The sequence below is a fragment of the Sus scrofa genome, chromosome 8 (genome assembly GCF_054392235.1).
Source record: "Sus scrofa isolate SSC_HxYL_T2T_F1_AM1 chromosome 8, Sscrofa_HxYL_maternal_Yorkshire_Landrace_v2.0, whole genome shotgun sequence".
Classification (NCBI taxonomy): domain Eukaryota; kingdom Metazoa; phylum Chordata; class Mammalia; order Artiodactyla; family Suidae; genus Sus; species Sus scrofa.
Window position 1 is genome coordinate 128,421,916 of NC_139390.1, and position 17,673 is coordinate 128,439,588.

General features: G+C 34.5%; 1 protein-coding gene across 18 annotated transcripts in view; it reads right to left on the reverse strand.

Moving 5' to 3' along the window:
• The window catches only part of RAP1GDS1 (Rap1 GTPase-GDP dissociation stimulator 1), a 140,593-nt gene that overhangs the window by 109,313 nt on the left and 13,607 nt on the right, over window positions 1-17,673 (reverse strand). The window lies entirely within an intron of this gene.

Consider the following 17,673-nt stretch of genomic DNA (forward strand, 5'->3'; position numbering starts at 1 on the left):
GGTTGAGAAAGGTTTCAAAATAATATGACTTAAAATAATACAAATTGTGATTTGTTTTAACATTGACATTTAAAAAACACTTCAAAGTATTGCTTTAAGCCAAAACATATAAATTCTGTATTATAAGGCAAAGCTCTCCTCCTAAATTTTATGTGGATTCCTCTACACCAGAAGCTGCTAAAATCTTTTTACACTATTAAAAATTATTTAGGATCCTGAAGAGCTCCTTAAAAATTTTTTTTTATTTAAATATAGTTGATGCATAATATTATATAAGTTACAGGTGTATAATAGTGATTCACAATTTTTTTAATTTGCTTATTTTTACTTTTTTTTTTTAGGGCCGCACCCAAGGCATATGGAGGTTCCCAGGCGAGGGGTCGAATCGGACCTGTAGCTGCCGGCCTACACCTGAGGAAGAGCAATGCCAGATCCCAGCCGCATATTCGACCTACACCACAGCTCATGGTAACGCCGGATCCTGAACCCACTGAGTGAAGCCAGGGATCGAACCCGCAACCTCATGGTTCCTGGTTGGATTCGCATTTCTGCTGCGCCATGATAGGAACTCCTATTTTTTTTTTAATGATTTTAATTTTTTCCATTATCGTTGATTTACAGTGTTCTGTTAATTTTCTACTGTACAGCAAAGTGACCCAGTCACACATACATATGTACATTCTTTTTCTCACATTATCCTTCTTCAAAAGTGACTAGATATAGTTCCCAGTGTTATACAGCAGGATATCATTGCTTATCCACTACAAATGCAATAGTTTCCATCTATTAACCCCAGACTCGCAGTCCATACCCACTCCCTCTCCTTCCTCCTTGACAACCACAAGTCTGTTCTCCAAGTCCATGAGTTTCTTTTCTGTGGAAAGCTTCATTTGTGCCAAATATTAGATGCCAGATTTAAGTGTTATGATACAGTATTTGTCCTTCTCTTTCTGACTTACATTGCTTAGTATGAGAGTCTCTAGTTCCATCCATGTTGCTGCAAATGGCATTATTTTGTTCTTTTTTATGGCCAAGTAGTATTCCATTGTGTATATGTACCACATCTTCTTATTCCATTCATCTGTCAATGGACATTTAGGTTGTTTCCATGTCTTGGCTATTGTGAATAGTGCTACAATGAACATACAGGTGCATGTGTCTTTTTCAGGGAAAGTTTTGTCCAGATATATATGCCCAGAGTGGGACTGCTGGCTCACACGGTAGTTCTATAGTTGGTTTTCTGAGGTACCTTGATACTATTTTCCATAGTAGTTGTATCAATTTACATTCCCACCCATAGTGCAGGAGGGTACCCTTTTCTCCACATCCTCTCCAGCATTTGTTATTTGTTGACTTGTTAATCATGGCCATTCTGACTGGTATGAGGTGGTATCTCACAGTAGTTTCAATTTGCATTTCTCTAACAGTCAGAGATATTAAGCATTTTTTCATGTGCTTGTTGGCCATCTGTATGATTCACAATTTTTAAAGGTGACACTCCATTTATAGTTATTATAAAATATTGGCTATATTCCCCATGTTGTTCAATATATCCCTGTAGCTTACTTTATACATGATATAGTTTGTATATTTTATTCCTCTATCCCTATATTTACCCCTCTCCCATTCCCTCTCCCCTAGGGCAACCAGTAGTTTGTCCTCTGTATCTGTGAATCTGTTTCTTTTTTGTCATACCCACCAGTTCGTTGTATTTTTTAGATTCCATGTATAAGTGATATAATATAGTATTTGGCTTTCTCTATCTGACTTACTTCATTTAGCATAATATTCCCTAGGTCCAACCATGTTGTTGCAAATGGCAAACTTTCATTCTTCTTTATGGCTGAGTAGTGTGTATATATATATACACACACATAAAATCTCTCACGCTACATCTTCTTGATGTAGTCATCTATTGATAGATACTTATACTTAGGTTACTTCTGTATCTTGGCTATTGTAAAAAAATGCTATGAACATTGGTGTGCATATACCTTTCCAAATTAGTGTTTTTCAGTTTTTTTAGATCCATTATACCCAGGAGTGGAACTGCTGGATCAAAGGGTAGTTTTATTTTTAGTTTTTTGAGAAACTTCCACACTGCTTTCCAAAGTGCTACACCAATTTACATTCCCTTTTTTCTGCATCCTCACCAATATTTGTTATTTGCGTTCTTTTTGGTAACAGCCATTCTGATAGGTGTGAGGTGGTATCACATTATGGTTTTGGTTTATATTTCCCTGATGACTAATGACGCTAAGTATCTTTTCATGTGTCTCTTGGCCATCTATATGTCTTTGGGAAAATATCTACTCAAGTCTTCTGCCTATTTTTTTAATTGGGTTTTTCTGATGGTGAGTTGTATGAGTTGTTTACATAGTTTGGATATTAACCCCTTATCACTCATAGCATTAGCAAATATTTTCTCCTATTCAGCAAGTTGTCTTTTCATTTTGTTGATGCTTTCTTTTGCTGTGCAAGAGCTTTCAAGTTTAATTAGGTCCCCTTTAAAAAATTTTTGCTTTTATTTATTTCCTTTGCTTTAGGAGACAGATCCAAAATTATACTGCTACAATTTATGTCAAAGAATGTTGTGCCTATGTTTTCCTCTAGGAGTTGGTGTATAGGAATGCAATAAACTTCTGTATATTAATTTTGCATTCTGCAACTTTACCGAATTCATTGATCAGGCCCAGTAGTTTTCCGGTAGTGTCTTAAGGATTTTTCATGTACAGTATCATATGTAAAAGAGCTCCTTTTTACATCAATTATTTCTATTGAGATTTAACATACTAAAAATTAAAACTAAGACTTCTAAAGATTGATTTTAGTAATTCACTTAAAACTAACAATTATAAAACTATTACCTGTTAACATATTTTAATGAAAAATAACTATTTTTCAAATCTTAAAGTTACTGAAAAGAGTGGCATTGTTCTACATTTTTACAAATCTCTGTAATGTGTGCCTAAATAGAAGAAAACTGGCTTCTCATATCTGCTTCTATACTCAACTTTTTATAATTTGTTGTTTTGGTGGAGCAGATGAAAAAAATGCAGTCTTACACATACACATAGTCAGAAAACAGGAGATTATCCTAACAGCCTTTGCAGATAATCTCAGATATTCTTTGATCCTACCCCAAACTTGCCAAGTGGTAGTTTCTTAAAGGTTAGTTGCCACCTGCAATCTGAAACAATACCAATGAGCACTGTCAACTGTTACATGAAAATCCATTGGTCTTTTACTTTGAATCTTTTATGCATGCAACATATTTATCCTCAATGAACTAGTCACTTAAAAAAATAGGTCACAGAGGTATTCATGCTTCCAAACACTGAAGTAGTTTCACTGTACAATTTCAAAACATCACATTGTTAATATCATCACTAATCTTATTTAAAGGCTAAGTACTGGGAAATTGTCGAGCTCAAGGTGATACAACTTTTCTAAAATTCTAATTTTCTCCAAAGAAACTCTAATGTTATCACCAGCAGTGGAATACTGTCAACTGTCTTCCTTGAATGACAAATTAACCTCCTTCATTTGTGAGAAAATACCTACCAAATATGAATAGCCAGTTTGTCTCTCTGTTCTTTCAAGTTAAAAAAAAAAAAATGTTATCTGTAAAAATAAGTACCTCAGTCAGCTCACAACTCAAAAGACTGCATGCACAAGGGCTTTTCTTCAAAACGACCGTCAGATTTTACAATGCAATGAAAGTGTTTTATGTGTACTTCTCATTTCATCACATAGTATATTTTTAAAACGTGTACAAAAAGGTTGAGTGTTTTAAAAACTTTTTTTTCCCTGCTTCATCATGGACATTCTTAAGTGAAACTGGCATTTTTTTTTCTGCCTCAAGTATATAATGGTAAAGAACACAACAATTACTAGTATAGTTTGGTGCTACTACTAGCCTGATGCACACATACTGAAGCACCAGCATTTTTAACCCACAACTGCTTATGTACCACTGTCAGCGCAAAGGTCAACACAGTGAAAAGGACAAAAAGTGTCTTGATGATACTAAGCAAATTGTTTTGACCTCATAGACACTAATAGGATACCAAGGACCCCCAGGATTGCTGCTCTAGTATTAAATTTTCGGGCATTTTCTTACTTCAAATTAAGGCACACATTCCATTTTAAGAGATGTTTGTACACTGCCAGCTCATGACAATTCTAAAAATATAATAGAATCCCCTATTATAAAATGAGTGATAATTTACTTTGCATGTCAACCGAGGAAAAAGTAGACTTAAAAATTAGCATTAAATAATACTAATATGCTCTAGTGATGCCCAGTACAACTTGTGACTCAACTAGTAATTCTAAACCCACACTTTATTAAAAATCCCAGGTTATCATCATTAACAACCAAGGTTAATATTCATTTTCTTAAGAAGGCCTAAATAGTTTTGAGAAATTGATTTTTTTTTTTCCTAAAGGAAAACTGTATCTATATGTACACCTTCTATTAACTAAAAAGAAGGTATAGGGCATCATACCTCAGGTATACCTGTTTAATCTTATTAAGTGACTATCAGGTTGACTCTTCTGAAAGAAGGTATAAATGATGTGTAATATTTAAGCTCATCTTAATGAAAGTAATAAAAATTATCTCATAACCGAGGAAAAAATAGGACATATTAGTCAAAATTATAACAATTCCACAAAACTATTAGTTAACAAGGAATAAAAGCAATTAAGATTTGTTAGTACTATCTATATTGACATCTGGATTTATTTTCTTTCTTTCCTTTTCTTCAATCTATCCCCAATATTCCCTGCTTCATCTCCTTTTCAACGAGTCTCAGCCTACAATTTACCACCAAGGACATTATTCTTGCTCATTCTGTCTTCTCTTCCTTAACCCTTCAAAGTCATTCTCTATTCCTGCACCCATCCTTCCCAGCACTATTCACAATTTGTAATTATATTTTCTTTTGCTTAATTGGTAATATATGCTGCCCCACTATACTGTATGGAACCCCTTGCTAACTAGTCATTGCACTATACTTATTACGTGGCACACAGGAGGAACCCAACAAATATAATTTAAATTAACCAAGTGAATAAGGGAATGAATTCCTTATTTGCAGAAAGTGTCAATTTACCATCTTTCGTATCACACACTTACAAGCCAAAGTGTGCCAATAGGGAAGCGAAGATAAATGTTACGAGTTAAACACCTACACTATGTACTCCATATGATCAGAAATATAAATACAGGATTTTATTTTGTATTTTAAGATAGGAAGACATCAATGCAGCAAATTTAAGTATTTAATAATATAAAATATATAACTAAAAACTACACAGAACATATTTTAAAAAGATTTCTAATCATTGAAAAAAAATCATTCAGTCTCTCCATAGAAATAACTGTATGCCTATTAATGATGTGAGATATTCAGGGGAAAAGTTCATTAAATTCTTCATCCAGAGACAACCAAAGGTGTCAACAGGATATTAAAAATTTAGGCATTTCACATGAACTGACAAGTTAGAGCTTAAATCTCAACTGTGAATCAGTTTATAAAGTGTCAGGATGTTGGTACCTAGACTGGAGTGGTGATTACATGCGTGTGTTCATCTGTCAAAGCTCATCAAGCTGTACATTTGGTCTGTGTGAATTATACCTCAGTTTTACAAGACCATACTGTGTAATAAAATGATTGCGGCAGTAACCCCTTTTCCACTGGCTTCTAGCTTCCTTATGGAGGAATTTCTATTACAGAGACACTTCTGGTCATTTCTGCCTCCTTACTTGGCAACTGCCACCTCCATTCTCCAGGAGAGGATTGCTTTATCTGATTAATAAGCTGAGAGAGAAGAGCTCGACATGCATGGCTCAGCCCCTTCTGGGTGGTGATCTTTCAGAAGGGGCAAGAATTCTCTGTTCCTCTCTATCTTTGGCTATCCAGCTGCACCAGTGACAAGCTTAGCAAATATATCTAATTCAGCCCTGAAATATTAGCAGTTCCTTTTTGACTACATAAATAAGCCCTGTTCTTCACTCTAGACTTTATCCATTTTAAAGCAGTAATTTTGAATTCCATCAGAGAACTCATCTACTTATATTGCCAGTGATTCTGAACTTTGGTATGAAACAGAGGGTATTATTTTTGGACTCCCTCAAACCATGACAGTGTGTCCAGCAGTGAATCCTTACCATCCAAATATTTTTTTGGTGTGTACATCCAGACTTCTGTATTTTACATTTACTTATGATTTAAGACATTGTAATTGTTCTAAAAGAGAATCTAGGTTTCGGCTGGTGAGGGATTGGAGGCAGCAAGTAAAGAAAGAATTTTCATGGGAGGTTCTAGTACTAAGAAGTATTTACAATTAAAATAAATTTTTTTCTTAATAATTTCTTTCCTATGTAACAACATGGTCTAGCTTGTCTTGTGTGGAAAGAAAATACACCTTCAGAGTTAAAACAAAGCTGATTTTGCTTATTAATTCTGTGTCTCCTACTTAGTAACCATTTAATTAATTACTCTTAAAACCACAATCTAACCAAGTCCCCTAAAACTCTATCAAAATTAGGCTGGTAAAAGTCTTAGAGGACACCTTGACAAATCCAGTGGACTTTTCTTTGCAGCAACAGACTCTTTATCTGCTCTTTACTTCAAAACACTGGTCTCTGAGCATTTCTTCTTGGTCTTCTTCTCTCTCTGCCCTTTAATGTTAGCATGACTTCAGTTTTTGCAAGAACGCTGTTCTCTTTATGGATTATACATGTTCATCAGAGTATTAGAGTGGCTGGATATCCTTCTGTTCTTCCTTCCTTTATCCAGGTGGATAGGTAACTTCCTTTACCTATCCATCTATCTTCCTAAATATACAACCTCTCAGTAACAGCAATACTCTAAAAAAAGAGATTAAGAATTTCCTGCCATTGAATATAATTTTCATGTTCATATACAGTAACAAAAGTACACTAACATCCTTACTACACACAACAAATTAAAATAAAAATTATGTTTGTACTAACATGTTTTTTTAAGCACTTAGAATGTAGCCAATGCATGACAGGAAAAATTTCAAATTTATCTCAAAGTGAATGGCATTAAGTCAATTTGGGGCACCTGACTTAGAGAGCTAAAAGTAATAACCTCCCCTGAATATTATATTTCACTTATCTAAAGTGTTTAGTATTTGACAGAATAAAACTATTTTAAAAGCTTGTCTAGTAAAGCAAGAAGAAATGATTTTTTTTTTTTTTACTAGCTTCAGGATGTATTTAAAAAATTACAGTATTTTTAGGTTCATATATTGTAACTCAGTTCTTTCTTTTTTGTCTAATATATCTTTACAGAGTTAGTCCTGAGCCAAGTCTAAAACCCAGAACCTTTGAACAAATTCATTTATTGCAACTTCCACTAAATTATACTATGTGAGGAAAAAAAACCTTAAAAAATATTTATCTGTTTCATTCTTTCTTTTTATCCATTTGTTAGCTGAGAACTCAAAGACCAAGACAGGAGTTAAGTTCCCCCTGGCTATTATCCCCTCCTTTAGAAATAAATCTTAGATTCTCTAACTTTATTATTAATGCTAAAATGAGTATGTGAAGATTGTTTCTGAGCCTTATGGAACCTGGGTCCAGCCTCCCAGTTTCTACTCACCCAGACTAGAAACCTCAAAATGAGTTCTTCACAAAGCATTTCACTACTTCCTCAAAAATATTCAATGATTAATAATTGCCTAAAGTCTAGAACACCGTGCATAAAAACCAAGACCCTCAACTAATATTATGCTCTCATCTCTTATTACTTTCTCAAGCAACATCATGTGTGTCAGTCTTACTAGACTACTGGCTTTTTTCCAGGCATACTTTCATTTTTACACCTGTCTCAAGCGCCTTTCTGCGCATTCTTCATCTAGAGAATGACTACTTACTCCGCAAAGTCAACTAATACACTGATTCTGATGTGAATTCTATGTTCTTGAAGTCAGATCACCTTCCTTTTCTAGGCTCCCATATGTGTTCAAAACCTGCATGATGGCACCGATTTCACTGTTTTCTATATCGCCACTCTGTTTCACCATAACAAGCAACTCACGTTCAAAGAAGGTAGCATATTTTAATGATTAACAGTGCACCCGCTGGAGTCAATCCATCTGGGCTCAAGTCTTGGTTCTACCACTTAAACTGTACAAGCTATACAAGCTTCTTATTTTGCCTTCTCATATATAAAATGTAGACAACAACACAGGTACCTCATCAGGTTGTTAGGAGGATTAAATGAGGTTATATACATGCTCTTAGAATAGGCCCTAGCACATCACCACTGCTGATGACTGCTGACATAATACTAACTGTAGCAGTTACATTACTGACTACATCCGCCAAGTTCTCTTACACACAGTAAGCATTCAGGAGATGACTGTTGAATAGGATGTAACGGTGTTCACCAGTCGTGACCCAGAAAATAAACAAGACGAGTGTCTATTTTCCATTTGCTTTTTTCAATGTCAGTTAATTTATACACACAAAGATTATTAAAATGCATAAATGTGATAATATCTTTTCCTGTGTTGCTTGGTCTTCCCTGCCTCCATACTGACCTCTCCATTCACATGTCAATAACCTAAGTTTTTTAAGCTTTCACTTTTTTTTCCATCCTCATATCATCATCTATAGATGTATGCAATAAGTTTGGGAAACTTGCTAACCAAAATGCGATTCTATTATACACACGTCATCTGCATCTTGATTTACTCACTCAAAACGCATGCAAATTACTCCAAGTTAATCTGTACAGTTCTAACTCATGTTTCTAAATAACTATCATACTCCACAGTATAAATATAATACAATGTATTCATTGTACACATGAATGTGTGTACACATTCATTCATTCCTGTACACATACATTTTCACTTTATTTCTTTTGCTGTGTTTCATTTGGCCATTGGTACCACCAGTGGAATAAGCATCATTGTTCATGTACAGAATACTTTTAGTTTTAGGGGAGAGGCTTCTGGAAATGGAATTGCTGAATTCTAATAGATGTTACCAACAGCTGTCCAAAAAGGATGAAAGGTTTCACTTTTCCTCTAGCAATGTCTTGAAACTTTCTTTTTCTGATAACCTAGCTAAGGAGTAAAAACTGGTATCTGTTTTTTGCTGGTCTGATGGGTTTCAAGTTAACATCTAATTGTTATTTTAATTTGCATTTCCCTAGCTACTATAAATGTCAGTATCTTTTCAAGTTTGTTGGCCACTTGGATTTGCTTTCCTGTAAAGTGTTTATTCACATCCTTTATCTACTGTTCAAAGAGGTTTGTTAGTCTTGTTCTTATTGTATGGTATAGACATGAATCTTTTGTCTGTCATCCTTTTAACTTTGTTTCCCACATCATTAAAGTTGTGTTATAATTGTATATATTCTTTCTAATTTTCTTTTATAGCATTTGGATTTCCAGCCTTACAATTAAAGAAGTCTCTTGGGCTCCCCAGTAAATGCCTCGTTTTCTTACAATATTATGATTTTTTTTTAGTTTTATTTAAGTCTTTGATTCACAGGAATTTATTTTTACATATGGTCTAACACTAGGGTTTACTTTTATTTTCTTTTGTCAGGAGCGTTTTAATACACCATCCTTTTCACATGGAATTAAACTACCACCTTTGTCTCTTTATACCTTTGTCTAATCTATACCAACACCACATTGATGTAATTACATTGCCTGTATTTGATATTCTGATATCTGGAAAAGTTAGTTCTGCCACTATGTTCTTTTTCAGCTATACTGACTAATCTTTCAGATTTTTTTCTTCTATAAGAGCTTTAAGATCATGTGATCTAATTATTCCAAAGTGAGTAAAGGAATGAACAAAAGTATAGCCCTCCCCCTGGCTTATAAGTGGAATTACATTTAATTTATATTTTAATTGTGAGATAATTTGCATTCTTACACTATGAAATCTTCCCTTCTACGAAATGTATGTATTTCATTGTGTTCTGAACTTGTTTTGGTCTCTCTATGTAAGGTTCTATTTTTATAAGACCTTATATTTTACTGTTAAATTTGTTTCAACATATTTTAAAATTCTGTCATTAGTGAGAAGCAAATAATTTTTCCCATTACCATGGGTAGGTGTTTATACCTAGAGCAGAAAAGAGCTATTTTGTATAATTATTACACCTTCCACCAAATTCTCTTAATATGAAATTATTAAAAAGTAGGTTTTTTTAGTTTCCTAAGTTTTCTATATAGACAATAATATGATTAGTAAAAACAAATCGCAATAGCCCTCTTTTCTAATGTTTATAATCCATTTCCAAGACAAGATTAAATTAGAAAATAGTTCCAAACTCAATTATTTCAAGGCTAAGTTAATTGTTTTAGGTTAAAATGCAGTATAGAAAACTTTCTCTTCTGCTTTTAATACCATTGCATCCTCCATGATTCTCTGAAAGTGGGGGGATATACTCATATAAACACACATACACACCCAACAAAACAGGGGCTTATTTCTTGGCAAGTGAAGAAAGATTAAGTAGAAAAGTTCATGACTCTCTGAATCACTACTGCTGCCACCATAGATTCCTGGGGTCAAATATCAACTAGTGGGGAAAAAACCTGAGAACTTGGAAAAAGATTTAAAATTGAATCATTTACTATTACCGCCATAATTATTTAGTCACTAATAATTAAACTGAATATAAAGCTAATGCAAATGGGCCATTTGTTTCCATGATTAAGTTCCACAGAAATAATCTCACAGGAACCTACCTAAATATTAAATGTTCCATGAACGCATATGCACTTAACTCGAAAAAGAGATACCTGAACAAAAATTTAACAGTTCAAAGTGCATGTGTTGCATATTTATTTTCAATAGCAATTGAGGCAATACTTGGAGAAGTAGAAACATCTGTAATACTTAAAGAGAAACAATTGAAGACATGGATACTGTTCTACTTAAAGAAAGCACTCCAAATACATTTCATAGATATTACACTTCTAATTTCTACCTTAATTCCTTAATTACTTGAATATGCAGCCATACTTCTCTATACACATGGATTCTCTCCCAGTGTGTTTTTCCAGGTTGCAATGACCCTGTAATGATTCTGCCCGTTTGCCATTTATCCACACATCTATCTACTGGATATGCCTCTCTCACTTCACAAGACGGTTATAATTGTACATCTCACATTACTTCCTCCCTCACTTGAGGCAAGATTATTAACTTAAGATATTTTCATAAAAATATAAAGGCTTAGATGAATTTAATCAATCTCTTCTATATGTCAGCAGTTTGAACTATATACTAAGTAGACGAATTTGAAAATTTAACTTCATAATCAGGTTCACTAATCTATTTAAGACATCATTTTTGTACACTATTATACAGCTCTATTTCTTATTTTTCATTTTGCTGATTTTAGAGTCCTGGGTTCGTAAAACTTTTACTTTATTTCTACTATTTCTACTATTAGATCAGAAATTCTTATAGGGCAGGATATTATTCTAGGATACCCATGCTGGTCTCCTATAGCACAAACTTAATAAATCCTGAAAACCTACCTTACTAAGTTACTGCACTTACATCTTTTATTACAAATTAAGGAGTAAACTGCTGTGATTAAGAAATATTTTATTACAATGTTATACTAAAAACAGTGACTATTTTAATATGTTTTCTTCTTTTTCTAATTATTTCAGAAATTGGATGAAGTATTTGAGCAATCATTTTTTATTCATTCTTAATTGGAATTAAAGTCTATTTTAGTGTGAACCAGAAACACTGCAGTCTTACTTGTCAAGTTTGATTAGAGAATCAAGAGTTTGATAGATGATCTTCACAACTACAATATTAAACTATAATGCATAAGAGCAAGATAGGGTTTGTAAAATTTAATTTCACACAATGCCAAAAGACCTTTTCCCTTAGAGTTCAAGAATTATTTCATTGTTTTCTAGCTGTCAAATATAGCTTTCGCATATAATATGATAATAAGTTAATCCATCGGCTTTTCAAAATTAGAGAATGATTTACATTGAGATCCAGGTTTAATTAATTTTTTGCACCAGAACTGACCAAGAAAAATATCAGGAGGACTTCTCCTCCTCAACAATCCTCTAATAGAAAGATTTAAATACTACCATATCAAATCGTGGTCAACCCCCAGCATACTGTAAGCTAACTTAGAAAACCAAAGTAGAGACGTCTACAAAGCATGATGGCATTTGTCCAAGAATTTTAAAGATACCCAAGAATTATATTAGAACAGTGTTGGTGAAAATGTGTAATCTGTCATTACGAACACCTTCTGTGTAGAAGAAATTGTCAGAACGAGGTCTATACACAAGAGTTCTAGAAGATGCTGGAATGTGGAAACCACATACTTTCAAATTTCACTTCAGCACAGGTAAGCTAATTGAAACCGTAAAAAAAAAAAAAAGAGAGAGAGAAACTCTCTAAACAAAAAAGTAACCACCTGAAACTTACTTGCCCTATTTGTTCTAGCTCCTTATACCTGGTATGTGCCTGCAAACCAACTGAGTCCTAACAATATCGGGATACTGTTATCAGGATTCAATGGAACAATGTTTTATCAATTTATTATCCTGCAGTTCCCAGTTTCTCAGGCCCCACTTATCTTCAAGCTCTCTCATACTCTATTTAGTCCCTTAGAATAGTACACTGACCTGGTACTTAATGTCTTAGCTGTGACCTTTTACTACTTCAGAACACTGCCCAAGTGTCTGCCTACAAGGCTTTAGCTCCTGGCACTTAGATAGTATCCTTACTTAAAGCTATAATATACCATGAATTAAAAAGGAATAAAGTGCAAGCAATAGAATACATTAAGTCAGTTATTAACTTATTTGTTCTCAGCTCCAAATTCACCCTAATTGCCTGATCTGTAAAAATGAATCTGAGCCCTTTACATAATTTTCCTTTACCAGATACAAGCTTTGTCTGTTAAGGACAATGGATGGCAGTGAAGAGGAAGGCCCTCTCCTTCCTCCTCGGCTTGCATAATTTTCTCCAGGATCAAATGTCTGCAAGTCACAGCCTTCAGGCGACATTTTCTCCAGCTCTCAACTCAGGAAGCAGCGCTGTGTACAACAACCCCACACAATTCCAGTTTGCATCCCAGCCCAGGTTCCTGCTTCCCACACCACCTCCTCAGCCCTGGAGGTGTGCATGCCAGAAGCCCTGTGGGGCTGGCCACCGAGAGAGACTCTAGCTCAAACTAAATAGAGGTGTATGCTGGATTTCTGCAGAAGAGGGCCTCTCAAGCTCCAGGTTCTAGCAGTACCTTCTGCGGTGCTTTGACTTCCTCTCCACACCCAACTGTCTATGCCTCAGCTTGCTCCTTCAGCTCTGGTGACTGTGGACCAGACCCAGCCTGGGCAACCCAGTGAACTTCTATGACATCAGGAGACCTGAAACTATATCTTTTAATGAGAAAAGACCCTCCCAAGAAAGTCCATCTTTGCTTGGATACACTCCCGCACCAAACACTTTACAGTTTGCTGTCTATACTGCAAATATTGCTTACTAATTTTCACATTAAATTTCCCTGGACTTAACGTTGCGTGTGTTGAAAGACAATTCTCCCTGGATTTCTTGGTGTTTCTGCACTGCTGGGGCCTTCTGTGCAAAGGAAATGGATAGATAAACTATAATAAAGATAAGTCTTCCTTAGAAAACAAACTTATGGTTACCAAAGGGGAAGGGGGAGGGAGGGATAAATGAGGAGTTTAGGATTAACATATACCCACTACTACATACAAAACAGATGATCAAAAAAGACCTAGTATACAGTATAGGGAACTCTACTCAGTATTGTGTAATAACTTATACAGAAAAATAAAGAATGGATATATGTCTATGTTACATGTCTCGATAAAGAATGGATATTTGTATAAATAACTGAATACTTCATGGTATACCTGAAACTAACGAAACCCTGCACACCAACTATACTCCAATATAAAATAAAAACTAAATTAAAAAAAGGTAAGTCTTCTATCCTGGAGACGTTCTAGGATTGTAAAAAATTCCCCTCTTTTTCCAGAGATTTGCTTTTAGCTTACTTTTAAGATGACAAACCTAGAGATATAATCTCCCTCCCTAGGGAGGATTTGTTTAATTCAAAAGCAAAGATAAGGGGTATGGTGCAAGCTTCCTTGGATGGCAATGTGCCAGCAACCTAGCTATCAGTGTCATAATTTTAGAATTCCTCTTCTAAATTCCTCTCTGCTAATATGCAAGGTAACCAGTACTAAAATGTTCTATGACTAATAAACTCTGTTCTATGACCTATAGACCGCATGTTTCCTGTCAGAATATTTATACATACATGTAAGTTTAACATTATGTGGTTTGTCTTCTGATTTGACCTAGACTGACACAGATATATAAATAGCTTGGAAAAATGCGGGGTTATATGAGAAAAGACTAAGAATATTAGCTCTCTCAGTGAATAGGATCATAATCTATCAGATGAATAAAGGTTAAGAAGATAATATCAAACTTCTGTTAATCCGACAATATGAAGTAACTACCAAGCTGCAAACACTGCATTAAATGCTAAACATACAAAGATGAAAACATCACCATTCAAAAAGTATAGAAAACATTTTTTTCTAGTTTTAATTTTATTTTGTTGGGAATTACCTTCACATGCCCCAATTCAGTCCCAGACGCAATCAATGTTAACATTTTCTTCTGTATTCTAGAAGCTGTGTGTATATGTGCAATTATTTATATTTAAATGCATACACACACATACACACTTTAAAGCATAATCAATCCCTCAATGTTACTACAGTACTAATTAACCTTCCTCATGGTAATGATCTTAATAAAGTACCCATTATTATTAGAATCATTACACTATTATTTTAGAAAATCATAATAACTGCTACATATCTGAAATCCCTTGGTAACTATATGATTACGTACTACTTCATTCAGTGGTAATAAACTCAGAAAACCCACTGTCTTCCAAAAGTGATAAGAAAGATGCAGATTCAAAATAATTTTGCCAAATATACTAATATGAACTTATTATTATAAGATTAACATTAAAAACTCAATTTTCATTTGGAGAGATGAGTACAGATATTTCTTTGTTCCTATGAGGTTTTATTAGGCTCTTAGGTTTTGAAAAAAAACACATAATTTTAGTAGTAATTCCTTATTAAGAGTATTGATTGACATTTATTAACCAAATAAGCAAAGTTTACGAAAAAACTAGAGTAAAACTTTGTTTAAACATGCGTATTTCTTTTCTGGTAGCCAAGTCAGTCGACAAATACTTCTTCAAGGGAATTAATGTCACAAAAAACAATTAAATAAACTGTAGGGAAATGCTACTTAACAGAAAAAAAATTCTGTTAAGTTTTCTTCATTTAGAATTACAAACTCAGTAAATATTTATTCAGCAGGTAGTTCCCCCTTAGATGAGTTTTGACAAGCATCTATTTCTTACTGAGACAATGTATCTTTCTAGTTTTATAACTGTTCCAATCATTACTGCTGCATAACAAACCACCCCAAATTTACTGGCATAAAATAAAAGCAAACTTATTGTGCTTACAGATTCCATGAACCAGGAATTTGCAAAGGGCACACTGAGGTTGGCTTGTGTCTGCTCCACAAGGTCTGGGGCCGCCATCCTGTATCAAAGGCTAGGAGTGTCTCTGAGAATGACTCCACAGCTGGGGCTCGTATCATTTGATGGTTCATTCATTCACACATGTCTAGTGATCAGCCTGGAAGGACCTGAATGTTAGGATTGCTGACCTGAGACCTGACACCTGAGGCTTCTCCATGTGGCTTGGCTTCTTTACAGCACGGCATCTGCATGTCTTTGACTTCTCAGGGCTCCAGGCAGACCAGAGTTTCAACGAGTAAGGTAAAAACAACATTGCCTTTTACTACTGAGCCTGGGAAGTCACAGTATCACCTCTGCTGCCTTGTGTTGGTTATAAATCAGTCACAAGTTGTGCTCAGATTCAACAGGAAGAGAACCCTCCAATTCTCAAGGGCAAATGGCCAATTTTAGAATATGTGGGGCCAATAGATATTGTTGTGGTCAGCTTTGGAAAATATAATCTGCTACAGTAAGTTAATATTCACTATGCAATTCAGTTAAAATAATAAAAATAACATTACAACCTTTGAGTGGTTTTAATTTTGCATACAAGATAACGTTTCTGCAAAATGACTGTATTTTCAGCTTTGGAAGTAGAAATTAAAATTTACAATTACCATTTTATATAATTTTACAACTACTTTGTGAAACAGGTGTTATTATCTGCATTTTAACAGAAGAGAAAGTGACCAAGCAATCTGCATAGTACTGCGTTAAATAAACCTCATGAGATCTCATGCCCATCAGCGCTATGCAAAACAAGGACTACCCGTATCCTGCTTTACATAGATGTAAACACTTCAAAAATGAATTTATACCTCATTCAACTGTCTATGTATCTTAATATGCAACCAAAAAAAAAGAAAAAAAAAAAAGAAACGATCACAATGAAATGTACCAGGAAGCAGTCTCTGTCATAGTATCTCAAGGGTAGTACAATGCTATGTAGTGCAAGTGTTTAACTGAATAAGTAAATAAATTCTAAGAAAAGTTCTTCCAGGTCATTACAAGTAATGAGTACTTGTATGTTCCAGAGAAGCTGCACTGGGTGCTGAAGAAGTAAATATGATCTCTCCTCTCATATTTAAATTATTGGAGCATGTGTGTATTCTCTTTTTCTAGAGTCCAAATTATGGACTTATCTTTTTCTGTTACTCGCTCTTTTTATACTACTCTCTATTGACCAGTTAAGATTTCCAAAAGCAAAAAAAAAAAAAAAAAAAAGTGATCACTTGTACTACTTATTTTATCACTTTCTGTAATGCCTCTTATGGTAGTCTTGTGTTTTTTATTTGGCTGACGGTGCTTTGTACGACCCATTTAAAAGCCAGAAATGTGACAGAGTGGACCGTGTTATTTTCTGAGAGCTTAACATCACCCTTCGAAAAATACGTTCTTGGAGTTCCCGTCGTGGCTCAGTGGTTAACGAATCTGACTAGGAGCCATGAGGTTTCGGGTTCGATCCCTGCCCTTGCTCAGTGGGTTAAGGATCCAGTGTTGCCTTGAGCTGTGGTGTAGGTCACAGACGCGGCTCGGGTCCTGAGTTGCTGTGACTGTGATGTAGGCTGGCGGCTACAGTTTCAATTCGACCCCTAGCCTGGGAACCTCCATATGCTGCTGGTGCAGTCCTAGAAAAGACAAAAATACAAACAAAAAACAAAACAACAAAAAAGCCCCAAAAATAGGTTCTTGCAACTAAAAAGAATTTTAAGTTAGTCAGCTCATATAATTAATTTTCTGTCTTTGTTTTAACTGCTATTATTTTTGAGGCCAACTATATCTTATAATTTTAAAGATAAATCAACATTTACATTGCTGTGAAACATAAATATATCAATATAAGTTTTACTTTCTAATAATAGTTTCATCTTTCACAATGGAATTACTTGGGAAATCTTCAAAGAGTAATATTTTTCACAAGAGTTAAATAGTTTTTACAACCTGACAAATTTCTTATTAAAAATAATCTTAGATGATGTGAGCTTCTCATAGTTTTGAAAACAATTTTTTGTTAAAGTACAATGATTGC